The sequence below is a fragment of the Camelus bactrianus genome, chromosome 16 (assembly GCF_048773025.1).
Source record: "Camelus bactrianus isolate YW-2024 breed Bactrian camel chromosome 16, ASM4877302v1, whole genome shotgun sequence".
NCBI lineage: Eukaryota > Metazoa > Chordata > Mammalia > Artiodactyla > Camelidae > Camelus > Camelus bactrianus.
The window spans coordinates 27,533,220-27,556,599 of NC_133554.1; positions in this window are offsets into that span (position 1 = coordinate 27,533,220).

Genomic DNA, 23,380 nt, shown 5'->3' on the forward strand with positions numbered 1-23,380 from the left:
GGAGATGTTAGCTCCAAGTCGGTTTTACAGTGAAAACAGCATGAACTTCAAAGTGGCACTATGAAATATACTGAGAAATCAGAGTAAGTGTTTCTAGTGCTACTGATACAATCTAAGCCTGATGAACATACGACTCTCCATGTACTCATTCTGAGTGTTGTATGTGAGTGTTTAAGCCATCCATCACCTAGCTTGTTGGGAAAAGAGAGATTTTGAGTGGTTGAGTATTCTACATACAAATTTATGAGGAGATATTAGCTCCAACTCAGTTTTATACTGAATACAGCGACAATATCCTACTGACACTAGGTAAAATACTGAGAAATCACATTGTTTCTTGTGCTACCATTCCCTGTAAGCTAGAAGAACAAACACATATCCACGACCTCTATTCTGAGAGTTGAATGTGTTGAAAGCATTCCAACACATAACTTGTTGGGAACACAGAGTTTCTTTGTGTAGGGAACTATGCTACATATGTAACTGTGAGTAGGTTAGCTCCAACTCTATTTTACAGTGAAAGCTACATGAATTTCATACCAGCAGTAGGAAACAAACTCAGAAATCAGAGTTCATGATTCTAATGCTACCCTTTCCCTTTATGCCACACGAAAGAATGCCTCTTCACTTGCTCATTACCGAGAGTAAAATTAGTTTGAAAGGCGTCCGTCAGCTATCTTGGTGGGAACATAAATTTTCAATAAACAAGCGGTGATGGTACATAGATATGCAAGACATGGCACTAGCTCCAAGTAGGTTTTACTCTGAAAAAACATGAATTAGAAACTGAAACTAGGAATCATACAGAGAAATCAGAGTAATTATTTATAGTGTTTTCCGTTCCCTTTATGCTAGATGGAAAAACACCTCTCCACATGATCAATTATTAGAGTAGATGTGCACAAATTCCTTCTATTTCCAATCTTTTTGGAAACACAGAATTTGTTTCAGGGGATATCTATGCTACATACGTATCAATGGGGAGGTACAAGCTCCAAGTCATTTTACTGTGAAAAATCCATGAAATTCAAACCAGCTACAGGAAACATACTGTGAAATTAAAGTAAGTGTTTTTAGTGCTACACATTCCCAGATTCTAGATGAACAAATGCCTCTCCACATGCTTAATTCTGGGAGTTGAATTTGTGTGGAAGCCTTCCATCATCTAGTGTGCTGGGAAAAAAGAAATTTCTTCAGTGGGATCTATGCTGCATAGACACGTAAGTGGAGTCACTGTCTTCAACTCAGTTTTAGAGTGAAAACGGCAAAAATTCCAAAAGCGGAACTAGGAAACATAATGAGAAATCAGAGTAAGTGTTTCTATTGGTACCCATTCCATGTACGCTGGATGAATGAATGCCTCTCCGCATGTTCAGATATGTGAGTTGAATGTGTGTGAAAGCAATCAGTCACCTATCTTGTTGGGGACACACAGTTTTTTTGAGTAGGGAATGACAATACATGAATATATATGGGGAGGTTCAAGCTCCAATTCTGGCTTACAGTGATATCTGCATGAACATCAAACCAGCACTAGGAAACACACTGAGAAATTAATGAATGTGTTTCTACTGCTCCTCAATCCCTTTATGCTAGTTGAATAAACGCCTCTTCACATGCTCAATTCTGAGCGTTGAATGTGTGTGAAAGCCATTAGTCACTTAGGCTGCTGGGAAAACTCAATTTACTTAGAGTGGGGAGCTACAAATCATACATATATATGGGGAGGTACGAGCTCTAAATCGGTTTTACAGTGAAAACTGCATGAACATCAAACCAGCACTAGAAAACATACTGAGAAATCAGAGTAAATATTTTCATTGCTGCCTATTCCCATTATGCTAGATGAAAGAACGCCTCACCACATGCTGAATTCTGAGATTTGAATGTGTGAAGACGTCAACTGACTAACTTGATGGGAAAACATATTACTTTTGAGTGAAGAACTACACTTCATACATACATATAGGAATGTATTTGCAAAAAATTTGATTTACAGTGAAAAGGGCATGAACATCAAACCATCAATAGAAAACATTATTGTGAAATCAGTGTAATTTTTTTCTAGTGCTACCTATCCCGTTAATGGCCGATGAATTAACGCCTCTTCATATGCTCAATTCTGAGAATAGAATGTGTGTGAAATCAATTAATCACTTATCATTTTGGGAAAAAGAGCTTGTTTGAGTTGGGATCTACACTAATTACATGTGTATTTTGTAGGTATTAGCTCCAACTTTGGTTTACAGTGAAAACAGAACAAACTGCAATATCGACACTCGGAATTATAGTGAGAAATCAGACTAACTATTTCCAGTGCTACCCATTCCCTTTATGCTAGATGAACAAACGCCTTTCCACATGCTTAATTCTGAGAGTTGAATGTGTGTGAATGCCGTCAATCATTTAGCTTGTTTTGAACACTGAGTTTCTTTGAGTGGGGAATTATGCATCATATGAATATAAGGGGAGGTATTACCTCTAGGTCAGTTTTACACTGAAATGAGGATGAAATGAAAACCAACACTAGGAAACATACTGAGAATTCCAAGTGTTTCTATTCCTAACGATTCCCTTTATGGTAGATGAACAAACGCCTCTCCACATGCTGAAATCTGAGAGTTGGTTGTGTGCAAAAGCCGTACATCTCCTAACTTGTTGGGAACACACAATTTCTTTCAGTGGGGAAATATACTACATACGTATCTATAGGGAGGAACTAGCTCCAAGTCCGTTTACACGGAAAACAGTGCACTCTGGAATACGGAACTGTCACACATGCTGAGAAAACACAGTAAGTGTTTCTACTGCTACACATTCCCTGTATACTAGATGAATGAAAGTCTCTGCAAGGGCTCAATTCTGAAATTTGAATGTGTGTTAAAGCCATCCATCTACTTGCTTGTTGGGAACATAAGCTTTCGTTGAGTGAGGCCCTATACTACATACATATCTATGGGGAAGTTTCAGCTCCAAGTCGGTTTTACAGTGAAAACAGCATGAACATCAAACCAGCACTAGGAAATATACTGAGTAATCAGAGTAACGGATTCTAGTGCTACTGATACAATCTAGGCTACATGAACGAACGCCTCACCACGTGCTCATTTCTGAAGGATGTATGTGTGTGTTAAAGCAATCCATCATCTAGCTTGTTGGGAAAACAGAGATTTTGGTGTGGTTTAGTATTCTTCATACATATTTATGAGGAGGTATTAGCTCCAACTCAGTTTTATACTGAATAGAGCGACAACATCCTACTGAAACTAGGTAAAATACTGAGAAAACCGATTCTTTCCTGTGCTACCCATTCCCTATATGCTAGATGAACAAACACATATCCACCTCCTCAATTCTGAGAGTTGAATGTGTTGAAAGCATTCCAAAACGTAACTTGTTGGGAACACAGTGTTTCTTTGTGTAGGGATCTATGCTACATATATATCTGTGCGTAGGTTAGCTCCAACTTTGTTTTACAGTGAAAACTACATGAACTTCATACCAGCAGTAGGAAACAAACTCAGAAATTAGAGTTCATGATTCTAAAGCTTCCCGTTCCCTTAATGCCACATGAAAGAATGAATCTTCACTTGCTCTGTACCGAGAGTAAAATTAGTTTGAAAGGCGTCCGTCAGCTATCTTGATGGGAACAGAAATTTTCAATAAAAAAGCGATGATGGTACATAGATATGCATGACATGGCACTAGCTCCAAGTAGGTTTTACTCTGAAAAAAGCATGAACTAGAAACTGGCACTAGGAATCAAACAGAGAAATCAGAGTAATTATTTATAGTGTTTTCCGTTCCCTTTATTCTAGATGAAAAAACACCTCTCCACATGATCAATTATTAGAGTAGATGTGCACAAATTCCTTCTATTTCCAATCTTTTTGGAAACACAGAATTTGTTTCAGTGGGTATCTATGCTACTTACGTATCTATGGGGAGGTACTAGTTCCAAGTCTTTTTACTGTGAAAAATCCATGAAATTCAAAATAGCTACAGGAAACATACTGTGAAATTAAAGTAAGCGTTTTTAGTGCTACACATTCCCAGATTCTAGATGAACAAATGCCTCTCCACATGCTTAAATCTGGGAGTTGAATTTGTGTGGAAGCCGTCCGTCACCTAGTTTCCTGGGAAAAAAAAATTTTCTTCAGTGGGAACTATGCTGCATAGAAACATAAGGGGAGTCACTAACTTCAACTCAATTTTAGAGTGAAAACGGCAAAAATTCCAAAAGCGGAACTAGGAAACATAATGAGAAATCCGATTAAGTGTTTCTATTGATACCCATTCCATTTACGCTGGATGAATGAATGCCTCTCCGCATGCTCAGATCTGAGAGTTGAATGTGTGTGAAAGCAATCAGTCACCTATCTTGTTGGGGACACACAATTTTTTGAGTGGGGAATGACACTACATGCATATATATGTGGAGGTACAAGCTCCAATTCGGCCTTACAGAGAAATCTACATGAACATCAAACCAGCATTAGGAAACTTACTGAGAAATCAGAGAAAGTGTTTCTACTGCTCCTCAATCCCTTTATGCTAGATGAAAGAACGCCTCTTCACGTGCTCAATTCTGAGGGTTGAATGTGTGTGAAAGCCATAAGTCACTTAGCCTGCTGGGAAAACTGAATTTATTTAGAGTGGGGAGCTACAAAACATACATATATAAGGGGAGGTATGAGCTCTAAATCGATTTTACAGTGAAAACTTCATGAACCTCAAACCAGCACTAGAAAACATACTGAGAAATCAGAGTAAGTATTTTCATTGCTGCCTATTCCCATTATGCTAGATGAAAGAACGCCTCACCACATGCTGAAATCTGAGATTTGAATGTGTGAAGCCGTCAACCACCCAGCTTGTTGGGAACTCACAATTGGTTTTGAGTGAGGAACTACAATTCATTCATATATATGGGAATGTATTAGCAATAAATTTGATTTACAGTGAAAACTGCATGAAACACCAACAATAGAAAACATAGAAAGGAATCAGGTTAATTTTTTTTTTTTCGTGCTACCTATCCCTTTTATGGCCGATGAATTAACACCTCTTCATATGCTCAATTCTGAGAGTAGAATGTGTGTGAAAGCCATTAATCACTTATCTTTTTGTTTAGAAGGGTTTGTTTTTGTTGGGATCTACGCTACATAAACGTCTATTTGTAGGTGTTAGCTCCAACTTCATTTTACAGTGAAAAGAGTTCACACTGTAAAATTGGCAACAGGTAATATACTGAGAGTACAGAGTAAGTGTTTCTAGTGCTACTGATACAATCTATGCTAGATGAACGAACGCCTCTAACACGTACACATTTCTGAGTGTTGTATGTGTGTGTATAAGCCATCCATCCCCTATCTTGTTGGGAACCCAGAGATTTTTGTGTAGTTGAGTATTCTTCATACATATTGATGAGGAGGAATTAGCTCCAACTCAGTTTTATAGTGAATACAGCAAGAATATCATAGTGACATTTGGAAAAATAATGAGAAATCAGATTGTTTCTTGTGCTACCCATTCCCTATATGCTAGATGAACGAACACATATCCACGTCCTCAATTCTGAGAGTTGAATGTGTTGAAAGCAGTCCAACACTTTGCTTGTTGGGAACAAAGACTTTCTTTGAGTAGGGAACTATGCTACATATATATCTGTGAGTAGGTTAGCTCCAACTCGGTTATACAGTGAAAACTGCATGAACTTCAAGCCAGCACTAGGAAACAAACGCAGAAATCAGAGTTCATGATTCTAATGCTACCCATTGCTTTATGCAACATGAAAGAATGCCTCTTCACTTGCTCTCTACCGAGAGTAGAATTAGTTTGAAAGGCGCCCATCAGCTATCTTGGGGGGAACATAGATTTTCAATAAATAAGGGATGATGGTACATAGATATGCATGACATGGCACTAGCTCCAAGTAGGTTTTACTCTGAAAAAAGCATGAACTAGAAAGTGGCACTAGGAATCATACAGAGAAATCAGAGTAATACTTTATAGTGTTTTCCGTTCACATTATGCTAGATAAAAAAACACCTCTCCACATGATCAATTATTAGAGTAGATGTGCACAAATTCCTTCTATTTCCAATCTTTTTGGAAACACAGAATTTGTTTCAGTGGGTATCAATTCTACATAAGTATCTATGTGGAGGTACTACCTCCAAGTCATTTTACTGTGAAAATTCCATGAACTTCAAATCGGTTACGGGAAACAAACTGTGAAATCAAAGTAAGTGTTTTTAGAGCTACACATTCCCAGATTCTAGATGAACAAATGCCTCTCCACATGCTTAAATCTGGGAGTTGATTTTGTGTGGAAGCCGTCCGTCACCTAGTTTCCTGGGAAAAAAGAATTTTCTTCAGTGGGAACTATGCTACATAGAAAAGTAAGGGGAGTCACTACCTTCAACTCAGTTTTAGAGTGAAAACGGCAAACATTCCAAAAGTGGAACTAGGAAACATAATGAGAAATCAGAGTAAGTGTTTCTATTGGTAACCTTTCCATTTACGCTGGATGAATGAATGCCTCTCCGCATGCTCAGATCTGAGAGTTGAATGTGTGTGAAAGCAATCAGTCACCTATCTTGTTGGGGACACACAGTTTTTTTGAGTTGGGAATGACACTACATGCATATATATTGGGTGGTACAAGCTCCAATTCGGCCTTACAGTGAAATCTGCATGAACATCAAACCAGCAATAGGAAACATACTGAGAAATCAGAGAAAGTGTTTCTACTGCTCCTCAATCCCTTTATTCTAGATGAAAAAACGCCTCTTCATGTGCTCAATTCTGAGAGTTGAATGTGTGTGAAAGCCATTAGTCACTTAGCCTGCTGGGAAAACTGAATTTATTTAGAGTGGGGAGCTACAAAACATACATATATAAGGGGAGGTACGAGCTCTAAATCGATTTTACAGTGAAAACTTCATGAACCTCAAACCAGCACTAGAAAACATACTGAGAAATCAGAGTAAGTATTTTCATTGCTGCCTATTCCCATTATGCTAGATGAACGAACGCCTTACCACATGCTGAACTCTGAGATTTGAATGTGTGAAGCCGTCAACCACCCAGCTTGTTGGGAACTCACATTTTGTTTTGAGTGAGGAACTACACTTCATTCATATATATGGGAATGTATTAGCAATATATTTGATTTACAGTGAAAACTGCATGAAACACCAACAATAGAAAACATAGTAAGGAATCAGGGTAATTTTTTTTTTCTCGTGCTACGTATCCCTTTTATGGCCGATGAATTAACGCCTCTTCATATGCTCAATTCTGAGAGTAGAATGTGTGTGAAAGCCATTAATCACTTATCTTTTAGTTAGGAAGTGTTTGTTTGTGTTGAGATCTACGCTACATAAACGTCTATTTTTTAGGTGTTAGCTCCAACTACATTTTACAGTGAAAAGAATTCAAACTGTAAAATTGGCAACAGGTAATATACTGAGAGTACAGAGTATGTGTTTCTAGTGCTACTGATACAATCTATGCTAGATGAACGAACGACTCTAACACGTACTCATTTCTGAGTGTTGTATGTGTGTGTATAAGCCATCCATCCCCTATCTTGTTGGGAAAACAGAGATTTTTGTGTAGTTGGGTATTCTTCATACATATTGATGAGGAGGAATTAGCTCCAACTCAGTTTTATAGTGAATACAGCAAGAATATCATAGTGACATTTGGAAAAATAATGAGAAATCAGATTGTTTCTTGTGCTAACCATTCCCTATATGCTAGATGAACGAACACATATCCACATCCTGAATACTGAGAGTTGAATGTGTTGAAAGAAGTCCAACACTTTGCTTGTTGGGAACAAAGACTTTCTTTGACTAGGGAACTATGCTACATATATATCTGTGAGTAGGTTAGCTCCAACTCGGTTATACAGTGAAAACTGCATGAACTTCAAGCCAGCACTAGGAAACAAACGCAGAAATCAGAGTTCATGATTCTAATGCTACCCATTCCCTTTATGCAACATGAAAGAATGCCTCTTCACTTGCTCTCTACCGAGAGTAGAATTAGTTTGAAAGGCGCCCATCAGATATCTTGGGGGGAACAGAAATTTTACCATAAATAAGGAATGATGGTACATAGATATGCATGACATGGCACTAGCTCCAAGTAGGTTTTACTCTGAAAACAGCATGACCTAGAATCTGGCACTAGGAATCATGCAGAGAAATCAGAGTATTTATTTATAGTGTTTCCCGTTCCCTTTTTGCTGGATGAAAAAACAGCTGTCCACATGCTCAATTGTGGGAGTAGATGTGTGCAAAAACCTACTATATCCAATTTGTTGGGAACAAAGGATTTGTTTCAGAATTTCTCTCTGCTACATACGTATCTATTGGGAGCTACTAGCTAAAAGTCATTTAACTGTGAAATTTCCATGAACTTCAAACAAGCAACAGGACACATACAGTGAAATCAAATTAAGTGTTTTTAGTGCTACATTCCCAGATAATAGATGAACAAATGCCTCTCCACATGCTTAATTCTTGGATTTGAATTTGTGTGTAAGCCGTCCATCACCTAGCTTGCTGGGAGAGAAGAATTTTTTTTAAGTGGGAACTGTGCTACATAGAAACGTATAAGGAGTCACTAGCTTCAACTCAGTTTTACAGTGAAAACTGCAAAAATTACAAAAGCGGAACTAAGAAACATAATGTGAAACGAGAGTAAGGTTTTCTATTGATATCCATTCCTTTCACGCTGGATAAATGAATGCCTCTCCGCATGTGAATTTCTGAGATTTGAAAGTGTGTGGAAGCATTCTGTCAGCAATCTTGTTTGGACACACAGTTTTTTGAGTGGGGACGGCATTACATACATTTATATGGGGAGATACAAGCTCCAATGCGTTCTTACACTGAAATATGCATGAACATCAAACCAGCACTAGGAAACATAGTGAGGAATCAGTGTACGTGTTTCTAATGCTCCTCATTCACTTTATGCTAGATGAACAAACACCTCTTACGTGCTCAATTCTGAGAGTTGAATGTGTGTGAAAGCCATTAGTCACTTAGCCTGCTGGGAAAACTCAATTTATTTAGAGTGGGGAGTTACAAAACATACATAAATATGGGGAGGTAAAGAGCTATATATCGGTTTTACAGTGAAAACTGCATGAACTTCAAACCAGCACTAGAAAACACACTGAGGAATCAGAGTAAGTATTTTCATTGCTGCCTATTCCCATTATGCTAGATGAACGAATGCCTCACCACATGCTCAATTTTGAGATTTGAATGTGTGAAACCGTCAATAATCTAGCTTGTTGGGAACACACATTTCCTTTTGAGTGAGGAACTACACATCATTCATATATATGGGAATGTATTAGCAATAAATTTGATTTACAGTGAAAACTGTATGAACATCAAACCAGCAATAGAAATCATAGTGAGAAATCATGGTAATTTTTTTCTAGTTCTGCCTATCCGTTTTATGGCAGATGATTTAACACCCCTTCACATGCTCAATTCTGAGAGTTGAATGTGTGTGAAAGTCAGTAATCACTTATAAATTAGGGAACAAAAGTGTGTATGAGATGGGATGTATCAGTACTTACATGTCTATTTTTTAGGTATTAGCTCCAACTTCGTTTTACAGAGAAAAAAGAACAGACTGTAAAACAGGCAGTAGGAATTTTAATGAGAAATCAGAGAAATTATTTCCACTGCTACCTATTTCATTTATGATAGATGAACAAACGCTTTTCCACATGCTTAATTCTGAAAGTTGAATGTCTGTGAAATCCGTCAATCACTTAGTTTTTTGTGAACACGATTTGTTTGAGTGGGGAACAACTCGTCATACGTATCTACGTGGGATAGTATCTTTAAGTCAGTTTTACACTGAAATCAACATGAAATGAAAATCGACAAGAGGAAACATACTGAAATTCCGAGTGTTTTTTTGATAATGTTTCCCTTTATGGTAGACGAACAAACGCCTCTCCACATGCTGAAATCTGAGAGTTGGTTGGGTGCAAAAGCCGTACATCTACTAACTTGTTGGGAACACACAATTTCTTTCAGAGGGGAAATATACAACATGCGTGTCTATAGGGAGGTACTAGCTCCAAGTCCGTTTTACACAGATAATGGTGCACAGAGGAACACGGAACTGTCACACATGCTGAGTAAACAGATTAAGTGTTTCTACTGCTACCCATTCCCTTTATGCTAGATGAATGAATGCCTCTGCAAGGGCTCAATTCTGAAATTTGAAAGTGTGTTAAAGCCGTCCATCTCCTTGCTCGTTGGGAACACAAGCTTTCTTTGAGTGGGGCCCTATACTACATACATATCGAAGGGGAGGTGTTAGCTCCAAGTCGGTTTTAAAGTGAGAAATGTGTGAACTTCCAACCGGCACTAGGAAATATAGTGAAAAATCAGAGTAAGTGTTTCTAGTGCTACTGATACAATCTATGCTAGATGAACAAACCCCTCTCCACGTGCTCATTTCTGAGGATTTTATGTGTGTGTTTAAGCCATCCATCCCCTAATTGTTGGGAACACAGAGATTTTTGAGTAGTTGCGTATTCTACATACATATTAAAGAGGAGGTACTATCTCCAACTCCGTTTTATACTGAAAACAGCAAGAACATCATACTGACACTAGGAAACATAGGGAGAAATAAGATTGTTTCTTGTGCTACCCATTCCCAATATGCTAGATGAACGAACGCATTTCCATGTGCTCAATTTTGAGAGTTGAATGTGATGAAAGCACTCCAACACTTAGCTTCTCGGGAACACACCGTTTCTTTGAGTAGGGAACTATGCTACTTATATATCTGTGAGTAGGTTAGCTCCAACTCGGTTTTACAGTGAAAACTGCATGAACTTCAAACCAGCACTAGGGAACAAATTCAGAAATCAGAGTTCATGTTTCTAATGCTACCCATTCCCTTTATGCTACATGAAAGAATGTCTCTTCACATGCTCAGTTCCGAGAGTAGAATTAATTTGAAAAGCGTCCAAGCTATCTTGGTGGGAACATAGATTTTCCATAAATAAGCGATGATGGTACATAGATATGCATGACATGGCACTAGCTCCAAGTCGGTTTTAATCTGAAAAATGCATGAAGTAAAAACTGGCACTAGGAATCATACAGAGAAATCAGAGTAATTATTTATAGTGTTTCCCGTTCCCTTTATGCTAGATGAAAAAACAGCTGTCCACATGCTCAATTGTGGGAGTAGATGTGTGCAAAAACCTACTATATCCAATTTGTTGGGAACAAAGGATTTGTTTCAGAATTTCTCTCTGCTACATACGTATCTATTGGGAGCTACTAGCTAAAAGTCATTTAACTGTGAAATTTCCATGAACTTCAAACAAGCAACAGGACACATACAGTGAAATCAAATTAAGTGTTTTTAGTGCTACATTCCCAGATAATAGATGAACAAATGCCTCTCCACATGCTTAATTCTTGGATTTGAATTTGTGTGTAAGCCGTCCATCACCTAGCTTGCTGGGAGAGAAGAATTTTTTTCAGTGAGAATTATGCTACATAGAAACGTAAAGGGAGTCACTAGCTTCAACTCAGTTTTACAGTGAAAACTGCAAAAATTACAAAAGCGGAACTAAGAAACATAATGTGAAACGAGAGTAAGGTTTTCTATTGATATCCATTCCTTTCACGCTGGATAAATGAATGCCTCTCCGCATGTGAATTTCTGAGATTTGAAAGTGTGTGGAAGCATTCTGTCAGCAATCTTGTTTGGACACACAGTTTTTTGAGTGGGGACGGCATTACATACATTTATATGGGGAGATACAAGCTCCAATGCGTTCTTACACTGAAATATGCATGAACATCAAACCAGCACTAGGAAACATAGTGAGGAATCAGTGTACGTGTTTCTAATGCTCCTCATTCACTTTATGCTAGATGAACAAACACCTCTTACGTGCTCAATTCTGAGAGTTGAATGTGTGTGAAAGCCATTAGTCACTTAGCCTGCTGGGAAAACTCAATTTATTTAGAGTGGGGAGTTACAAAACATACATAAATATGGGGAGGTAAAGAGCTATATATCGGTTTTACAGTGAAAACTGCATGAACTTCAAACCAGCACTAGAAAACACACTGAGGAATCAGAGTAAGTATTTTCATTGCTGCCTATTCCCATTATGCTAGATGAACGAATGCCTCACCACATGCTCAATTTTGAGATTTGAATGTGTGAAACCGTCAATAATCTAGCTTGTTGGGAACACACATTTCCTTTTGAGTGAGGAACTACACATCATTCATATATATGGGAATGTATTAGCAATAAATTTGATTTACAGTGAAAACTGTATGAACATCAAACCAGCAATAGAAATCATAGTGAGAAATCATGGTAATTTTTTTCTAGTTCTGCCTATCCGTTTTATGGCAGATGATTTAACACCCCTTCACATGCTCAATTCTGAGAGTTGAATGTGTGTGAAAGTCAGTAATCACTTATAAATTAGGGAACAAAAGTGTGTATGAGATGGGATGTATCAGTACTTACATGTCTATTTTTTAGGTATTAGCTCCAACTTCGTTTTACAGAGAAAAAAGAACAGACTGTAAAACAGGCAGTAGGAATTTTAATGAGAAATCAGAGAAATTATTTCCACTGCTACCTATTTCATTTATGATAGATGAACAAACGCTTTTCCACATGCTTAATTCTGAAAGTTGAATGTCTGTGAAATCCGTCAATCACTTAGTTTTTTGTGAACACGATTTGTTTGAGTGGGGAACAACTCGTCATACGTATCTACGTGGGATAGTATCTTTAAGTCAGTTTTACACTGAAATCAACATGAAATGAAAATCGACAAGAGGAAACATACTGAAATTCCGAGTGTTTTTTTGATAATGTTTCCCTTTATGGTAGACGAACAAACGCCTCTCCACATGCTGAAATCTGAGAGTTGGTTGGGTGCAAAAGCCGTACATCTACTAACTTGTTGGGAACACACAATTTCTTTCAGAGGGGAAATATACAACATGCGTGTCTATAGGGAGGTACTAGCTCCAAGTCCGTTTTACACAGATAATGGTGCACAGAGGAACACGGAACTGTCACACATGCTGAGTAAACAGATTAAGTGTTTCTACTGCTACCCATTCCCTTTATGCTAGATGAATGAATGCCTCTGCAAGGGCTCAATTCTGAAATTTGAAAGTGTGTTAAAGCCGTCCATCTCCTTGCTCATTGGGAACACAAGCTTTCTTTGAGTGGGGCCCTATACTACATACATATCGATGGGGAGGTGTTAGCTCCAAGTCGGTTTTAAAGTGAGAAATGTGTGAACTTCCAACCGGCACTAGGAAATATAGTGAAAAATCAGAGTAAGTGTTTCTAGTGCTACTGATACAATCTATGCTAGATGAACAAACCCCTCTCCACGTGCTCATTTCTGAGGATTTTATGTGTGTGTTTAAGCCATCCATCCCCTAATTGTTGGGAACACAGAGATTTTTGAGTAGTTGCGTATTCTACATACATATTAAAGAGGAGGTACTATCTCCAACTCCGTTTTATACTGAAAACAGCAAGAACATCATACTGACACTAGGAAACATAGGGAGAAATAAGATTGTTTCTTGTGCTACCCATTCCCAATATGCTAGATGAACGAACGCATTTCCATGTGCTCAATTTTGAGAGTTGAATGTGATGAAAGCACTCCAACACTTAGCTTCTCGGGAACACACCGTTTCTTTGAGTAGGGAACTATGCTACTTATATATCTGTGAGTAGGTTAGCTCCAACTCGGTTTTACAGTGAAAACTGCATGAACTTCAAACCAGCACTAGGGAACAAATTCAGAAATCAGAGTTCATGTTTCTAATGCTACCCATTCCCTTTATGCTACATGAAAGAATGTCTCTTCACATGCTCAGTTCCGAGAGTAGAATTAATTTGAAAAGCGTCCAAGCTATCTTGGTGGGAACATAGATTTTCCATAAATAAGCGATGATGGTACATAGATATGCATGACATGGCACTAGCTCCAAGTCGGTTTTAATCTGAAAAATGCATGAAGTAAAAACTGGCACTAGGAATCATACAGAGAAATCAGAGTAATTATTTATAGTGTTTCCCGTTCCCTTTATGCTAGATGAAAAAACAGCTGTCCACATGCTCAATTGTGGGAGTAGATGTGTGCAAAAACCTACTATATCCAATTTGTTGGGAACAAAGGATTTGTTTCAGAATTTCTCTCTGCTACATACGTATCTATTGGGAGCTACTAGCTAAAAGTCATTTAACTGTGAAATTTCCATGAACTTCAAACAAGCAACAGGACACATACAGTGAAATCAAATTAAGTGTTTTTAGTGCTACATTCCCAGATAATAGATGAACAAATGCCTCTCCACATGCTTAATTCTTGGATTTGAATTTGTGTGTAAGCCGTCCATCACCTAGCTTGCTGGGAGAGAAGAATTTTTTTCAGTGAGAATTATGCTACATAGAAACGTAAAGGGAGTCACTAGCTTCAACTCAGTTTTACAGTGAAAACTGCAAAAATTACAAAAGCGGAACTAAGAAACATAATGTGAAACGAGAGTAAGGTTTTCTATTGATATCCATTCCTTTCACGCTGGATAAATGAATGCCTCTCCGCATGTGAATTTCTGAGATTTGAAAGTGTGTGGAAGCATTCTGTCAGCAATCTTGTTTGGACACACAGTTTTTTGAGTGGGGACGGCATTACATACATTTATATGGGGAGATACAAGCTCCAATGCGTTCTTACACTGAAATATGCATGAACATCAAACCAGCACTAGGAAACATAGTGAGGAATCAGTGTACGTGTTTCTAATGCTCCTCATTCACTTTATGCTAGATGAACAAACACCTCTTACGTGCTCAATTCTGAGAGTTGAATGTGTGTGAAAGCCATTAGTCACTTAGCCTGCTGGGAAAACTCAATTTATTTAGAGTGGGGAGTTACAAAACATACATAAATATGGGGAGGTAAAGAGCTATATATCGGTTTTACAGTGAAAACTGCATGAACTTCAAACCAGCACTAGAAAACACACTGAGGAATCAGAGTAAGTATTTTCATTGCTGCCTATTCCCATTATGCTAGATGAACGAATGCCTCACCACATGCTCAATTTTGAGATTTGAATGTGTGAAACCGTCAATAATCTAGCTTGTTGGGAACACACATTTCCTTTTGAGTGAGGAACTACACATCATTCATATATATGGGAATGTATTAGCAATAAATTTGATTTACAGTGAAAACTGTATGAACATCAAACCAGCAATAGAAATCATAGTGAGAAATCATGGTAATTTTTTTCTAGTTCTGCCTATCCGTTTTATGGCAGATGATTTAACACCCCTTCACATGCTCAATTCTGAGAGTTGAATGTGTGTGAAAGTCAGTAATCACTTATAAATTAGGGAACAAAAGTGTGTATGAGATGGGATGTATCAGTACTTACATGTCTATTTTTTAGGTATTAGCTCCAACTTCGTTTTACAGAGAAAAAAGAACAGACTGTAAAACAGGCAGTAGGAATTTTAATGAGAAATCAGAGAAATTATTTCCACTGCTACCTATTTCATTTATGATAGATGAACAAACGCTTTTCCACATGCTTAATTCTGAAAGTTGAATGTCTGTGAAATCCGTCAATCACTTAGTTTTTTGTGAACACGATTTGTTTGAGTGGGGAACAACTCGTCATACGTATCTACGTGGGATAGTATCTTTAAGTCAGTTTTACACTGAAATCAACATGAAATGAAAATCGACAAGAGGAAACATACTGAAATTCCGAGTGTTTTTTTGATAATGTTTCCCTTTATGGTAGACGAACAAACGCCTCTCCACATGCTGAAATCTGAGAGTTGGTTGGGTGCAAAAGCCGTACATCTACTAACTTGTTGGGAACACACAATTTCTTTCAGAGGGGAAATATACAACATGCGTGTCTATAGGGAGGTACTAGCTCCAAGTCCGTTTTACACAGATAATGGTGCACAGAGGAACACGGAACTGTCACACATGCTGAGTAAACAGATTAAGTGTTTCTACTGCTACCCATTCCCTTTATGCTAGATGAATGAATGCCTCTGCAAGGGCTCAATTCTGAAATTTGAAAGTGTGTTAAAGCCGTCCATCTCCTTGCTCGTTGGGAACACAAGCTTTCTTTGAGTGGGGCCCTATACTACATACATATCGAAGGGGAGGTGTTAGCTCCAAGTCGGTTTTAAAGTGAGAAATGTGTGAACTTCCAACCGGCACTAGGAAATATAGTGAAAAATCAGAGTAAGTGTTTCTAGTGCTACTGATACAATCTATGCTAGATGAACAAACCCCTCTCCACGTGCTCATTTCTGAGGATTTTATGTGTGTGTTTAAGCCATCCATCCCCTAATTGTTGGGAACACAGAGATTTTTGAGTAGTTGCGTATTCTACATACATATTAAAGAGGAGGTACTATCTCCAACTCCGTTTTATACTGAAAACAGCAAGAACATCATACTGACACTAGGAAACATAGGGAGAAATAAGATTGTTTCTTGTGCTACCCATTCCCAATATGCTAGATGAACGAACGCATTTCCATGTGCTCAATTTTGAGAGTTGAATGTGATGAAAGCACTCCAACACTTAGCTTCTCGGGAACACACCGTTTCTTTGAGTAGGGAACTATGCTACTTATATATCTGTGAGTAGGTTAGCTCCAACTCGGTTTTACAGTGAAAACTGCATGAACTTCAAACCAGCACTAGGGAACAAATTCAGAAATCAGAGTTCATGTTTCTAATGCTACCCATTCCCTTTATGCTACATGAAAGAATGTCTCTTCACATGCTCAGTTCCGAGAGTAGAATTAATTTGAAAAGCGTCCAAGCTATCTTGGTGGGAACATAGATTTTCCATAAATAAGCGATGATGGTACATAGATATGCATGACATGGCACTAGCTCCAAGTCGGTTTTAATCTGAAAAATGCATGAAGTAAAAACTGGCACTAGGAATCATACAGAGAAATCAGAGTAATTATTTATAGTGTTTCCCGTTCCCTTTATGCTAGATGAAAAAACAGCTGTCCACATGCTCAATTGTGGGAGTAGATGTGTGCAAAAACCTACTATATCCAATTTGTTGGGAACAAAGGATTTGTTTCAGAATTTCTCTCTGCTACATACGTATCTATTGGGAGCTACTAGCTAAAAGTCATTTAACTGTGAAATTTCCATGAACTTCAAACAAGCAACAGGACACATACAGTGAAATCAAATTAAGTGTTTTTAGTGCTACATTCCCAGATAATAGATGAACAAATGCCTCTCCACATGCTTAATTCTTGGATTTGAATTTGTGTGTAAGCCGTCCATCACCTAGCTTGCTGGGAGAGAAGAATTTTTTTCAGTGAGAATTATGCTACATAGAAACGTAAAGGGAGTCACTAGCTTCAACTCAGTTTTACAGTGAAAACTGCAAAAATTACAAAAGCGGAACTAAGAAACATAATGTGAAACGAGAGTAAGGTTTTCTATTGATATCCATTCCTTTCACGCTGGATAAATGAATGCCTCTCCGCATGTGAATTTCTGAGATTTGAAAGTGTGTGGAAGCATTCTGTCAGCAATCTTGTTTGGACACACAGTTTTTTGAGTGGGGACGGCATTACATACATTTATATGGGGAGATACAAGCTCCAATGCGTTCTTACACTGAAATATGCATGAACATCAAACCAGCACTAGGAAACATAGTGAGGAATCAGTGTACGTGTTTCTAATGCTCCTCATTCACTTTATGCTAGATGAACAAACACCTCTTACGTGCTCAATTCTGAGAGTTGAATGTGTGTGAAAGCCATTAGTCACTTAGCCTGCTGGGAAAACTCAATTTATTTAGAGTGGGGAGTTACAAAACATACATAAATATGGGGAGGTAAAGAGCTATATATCGGTTTTACAGTGAAAACTGCATGAACTTCAAACCAGCACTAGAAAACACACTGAGGAATCAGAGTAAGTATTTTCATTGCTGCCTATTCCCATTATGCTAGATGAACGAATGCCTCACCACATGCTCAATTTTGAGATTTGAATGTGTGAAACCGTCAATAATCTAGCTTGTTGGGAACACACATTTCCTTTTGAGTGAGGAACTACACATCATTCATATATATGGGAATGTATTAGCAATAAATTTGATTTACAGTGAAAACTGTATGAACATCAAACCAGCAATAGAAATCATAGTGAGAAATCATGGTAATTTTTTTCTAGTTCTGCCTATCCGTTTTATGGCAGATGATTTAACACCCCTTCACATGCTCAATTCTGAGAGTTGAATGTGTGTGAAAGTCAGTAATCACTTATAAATTAGGGAACAAAAGTGTGTATGAGATGGGATGTATCAGTACTTACATGTCTATTTTTTAGGTATTAGCTCCAACTTCGTTTTACAGAGAAAAAAGAACAGACTGTAAAACAGGCAGTAGGAATTTTAATGAGAAATCAGAGAAATTATTTCCACTGCTACCTATTTCATTTATGATAGATGAACAAACGCTTTTCCACATGCTTAATTCTGAAAGTTGAATGTCTGTGAAATCCGTCAATCACTTAGTTTTTTGTGAACACGATTTGTTTGAGTGGGGAACAACTCGTCATACGTATCTACGTGGGATAGTATCTTTAAGTCAGTTTTACACTGAAATCAACATGAAATGAAAATCGACAAGAGGAAACATACTGAAATTCCGAGTGTTTTTTTGATAATGTTTCCCTTTATGGTAGACGAACAAATGCCTCTCCACATGCTGAAATCTGAGAGTTGGTTGGGTGCAAAAGCCGTACATCTACTAACTTGTTGGGAACACACAATTTCTTTCAGTGGGGAAATATACAACATGCGTGTCTATAGGGAGGTACTAGCTCCAAGTCCGTTTTACACAGATAATGGTGCACAGAGGAACACGGAACTGTCACACATGCTGAGTAAACAGATTAAGTGTTTCTACTGCTACCCATTCCCTTTATGCTAGATGAATGAATGCCTCTGCAAGGGCTCAATTCTGAAATTTGAAAGTGTGTTAAAGCCGTCCATCTCCTTGCTCATTGGGAACACAAGCTTTCTTTGAGTGGGGCCCTATACTACATACATATCGATGGGGAGGTGTTAGCTCCAAGTCGGTTTTAAAGTGAGAAATGTGTGAACTTCCAACCGGCACTAGGAAATATAGTGAAAAATCAGAGTAAGTGTTTCTAGTGCTACTGATACAATCTATGCTAGATGAACAAACCCCTCTCCACGTGCTCATTTCTGAGGATTTTATGTGTGTGTTTAAGCCATCCATCCCCTAATTGTTGGGAACACAGAGATTTTTGAGTAGTTGCGTATTCTACATACATATTAAAGAGGAGGTACTATCTCCAACTCCGTTTTATACTGAAAACAGCAAGAACATCATACTGACACTAGGAAACATAGGGAGAAATAAGATTGTTTCTTGTGCTACCCATTCCCAATATGCTAGATGAACGAACGCATTTCCATGTGCTCAATTTTGAGAGTTGAATGTGATGAAAGCACTCCAACACTTAGCTTCTCGGGAACACACCGTTTCTTTGAGTAGGGAACTATGCTACTTATATATCTGTGAGTAGGTTAGCTCCAACTCGGTTTTACAGTGAAAACTGCATGAACTTCAAACCAGCACTAGGGAACAAATTCAGAAATCAGAGTTCATGTTTCTAATGCTACCCATTCCCTTTATGCTACATGAAAGAATGTCTCTTCACATGCTCAGTTCCGAGAGTAGAATTAATTTGAAAAGCGTCCAAGCTATCTTGGTGGGAACATAGATTTTCCATAAATAAGCGATGATGGTACATAGATATGCATGACATGGCACTAGCTCCAAGTCGGTTTTAATCTGAAAAATGCATGAAGTAAAAACTGGCACTAGGAATCATACAGAGAAATCAGAGTAATTATTTATAGTGTTTCCCGTTCCCTTTATGCTAGATGAAAAAACAGCTGTCCACATGCTCAATTGTGGGAGTAGATGTGTGCAAAAACCTACTATATCCAATTTGTTGGGAACAAAGGATTTGTTTCAGAATTTCTCTCTGCTACATACGTATCTATTGGGAGCTACTAGCTAAAAGTCATTTAACTGTGAAATTTCCATGAACTTCAAACAAGCAACAGGACACATACAGTGAAATCAAATTAAGTGTTTTTAGTGCTACATTCCCAGATAATAGATGAACAAATGCCTCTCCACATGCTTAATTCTTGGATTTGAATTTGTGTGTAAGCCGTCCATCACCTAGCTTGCTGGGAGAGAAGAATTTTTTTCAGTGAGAATTATGCTACATAGAAACGTAAAGGGAGTCACTAGCTTCAACTCAGTTTTACAGTGAAAACTGCAAAAATTACAAAAGCGGAACTAAGAAACATAATGTGAAACGAGAGTAAGGTTTTCTATTGATATCCATTCCTTTCACGCTGGATAAATGAATGCCTCTCCGCATGTGAATTTCTGAGATTTGAAAGTGTGTGGAAGCATTCTGTCAGCAATCTTGTTTGGACACACAGTTTTTTGAGTGGGGACGGCATTACATACATTTATATGGGGAGATACAAGCTCCAATGCGTTCTTACACTGAAATATGCATGAACATCAAACCAGCACTAGGAAACATAGTGAGGAATCAGTGTACGTGTTTCTAATGCTCCTCATTCACTTTATGCTAGATGAACAAACACCTCTTACGTGCTCAATTCTGAGAGTTGAATGTGTGTGAAAGCCATTAGTCACTTAGCCTGCTGGGAAAACTCAATTTATTTAGAGTGGGGAGTTACAAAACATACATAAATATGGGGAGGTAAAGAGCTATATATCGGTTTTACAGTGAAAACTGCATGAACTTCAAACCAGCACTAGAAAACACACTGAGGAATCAGAGTAAGTATTTTCATTGCTGCCTATTCCCATTATGCTAGATGAACGAATGCCTCACCACATGCTCAATTTTGAGATTTGAATGTGTGAAACCGTCAATAATCTAGCTTGTTGGGAACACACATTTCCTTTTGAGTGAGGAACTACACATCATTCATATATATGGGAATGTATTAGCAATAAATTTGATTTACAGTGAAAACTGTATGAACATCAAACCAGCAATAGAAATCATAGTGAGAAATCATGGTAATTTTTTTCTAGTTCTGCCTATCCGTTTTATGGCAGATGATTTAACACCCCTTCACATGCTCAATTCTGAGAGTTGAATGTGTGTGAAAGTCAGTAATCACTTATAAATTAGGGAACAAAAGTGTGTATGAGATGGGATGTATCAGTACTTACATGTCTATTTTTTAGGTATTAGCTCCAACTTCGTTTTACAGAGAAAAAAGAACAGACTGTAAAACAGGCAGTAGGAATTTTAATGAGAAATCAGAGAAATTATTTCCACTGCTACCTATTTCATTTATGATAGATGAACAAACGCTTTTCCACATGCTTAATTCTGAAAGTTGAATGTCTGTGAAATCCGTCAATCACTTAGTTTTTTGTGAACACGATTTGTTTGAGTGGGGAACAACTCGTCATACGTATCTACGTGGGATAGTATCTTTAAGTCAGTTTTACACTGAAATCAACATGAAATGAAAATCGACAAGAGGAAACATACTGAAATTCCGAGTGTTTTTTTGATAATGTTTCCCTTTATGGTAGACGAACAAATGCCTCTCCACATGCTGAAATCTGAGAGTTGGTTGGGTGCAAAAGCCGTACATCTACTAACTTGTTGGGAACACACAATTTCTTTCAGTGGGGAAATATACAACATGCGTGTCTATAGGGAGGTACTAGCTCCAAGTCCGTTTTACACAGATAATGGTGCACAGAGGAACACGGAACTGTCACACATGCTGAGTAAACAGATTAAGTGTTTCTACTGCTACCCATTCCCTTTATGCTAGATGAATGAATGCCTCTGCAAGGGCTCAATTCTGAAATTTGAAAGTGTGTTAAAGCCGTCCATCTCCTTGCTCATTGGGAACACAAGCTTTCTTTGAGTGGGGCCCTATACTACATACATATCGATGGGGAGGTGTTAGCTCCAAGTCGGTTTTAAAGTGAGAAATGTGTGAACTTCCAACCGGCACTAGGAAATATAGTGAAAAATCAGAGTAAGTGTTTCTAGTGCTACTGATACAATCTATGCTAGATGAACAAACCCCTCTCCACGTGCTCATTTCTGAGGATTTTATGTGTGTGTTTAAGCCATCCATCCCCTAATTGTTGGGAACACAGAGATTTTTGAGTAGTTGCGTATTCTACATACATATTAAAGAGGAGGTACTATCTCCAACTCCGTTTTATACTGAAAACAGCAAGAACATCATACTGACACTAGGAAACATAGGGAGAAATAAGATTGTTTCTTGTGCTACCCATTCCCAATATGCTAGATGAACGAACGCATTTCCATGTGCTCAATTTTGAGAGTTGAATGTGATGAAAGCACTCCAACACTTAGCTTCTCGGGAACACACCGTTTCTTTGAGTAGGGAACTATGCTACTTATATATCTGTGAGTAGGTTAGCTCCAACTCGGTTTTACAGTGAAAACTGCATGAACTTCAAACCAGCACTAGGGAACAAATTCAGAAATCAGAGTTCATGTTTCTAATGCTACCCATTCCCTTTATGCTACATGAAAGAATGTCTCTTCACATGCTCAGTTCCGAGAGTAGAATTAATTTGAAAAGCGTCCAAGCTATCTTGGTGGGAACATAGATTTTCCATAAATAAGCGATGATGGTACATAGATATGCATGACATGGCACTAGCTCCAAGTCGGTTTTAATCTGAAAAATGCATGAAGTAAAAACTGGCACTAGGAATCATACAGAGAAATCAGAGTAATTATTTATAGTGTTTCCCGTTCCCTTTATGCTAGATGAAAAAACAGCTGTCCACATGCTCAATTGTGGGAGTAGATGTGTGCAAAAACCTACTATATCCAATTTGTTGGGAACAAAGGATTTGTTTCAGAATTTCTCTCTGCTACATACGTATCTATTGGGAGCTACTAGCTAAAAGTCATTTAACTGTGAAATTTCCATGAACTTCAAACAAGCAACAGGACACATACAGTGAAATCAAATTAAGTGTTTTTAGTGCTACATTCCCAGATAATAGATGAACAAATGCCTCTCCACATGCTTAATTCTTGGATTTGAATTTGTGTGTAAGCCGTCCATCACCTAGCTTGCTGGGAGAGAAGAATTTTTTTCAGTGAGAATTATGCTACATAGAA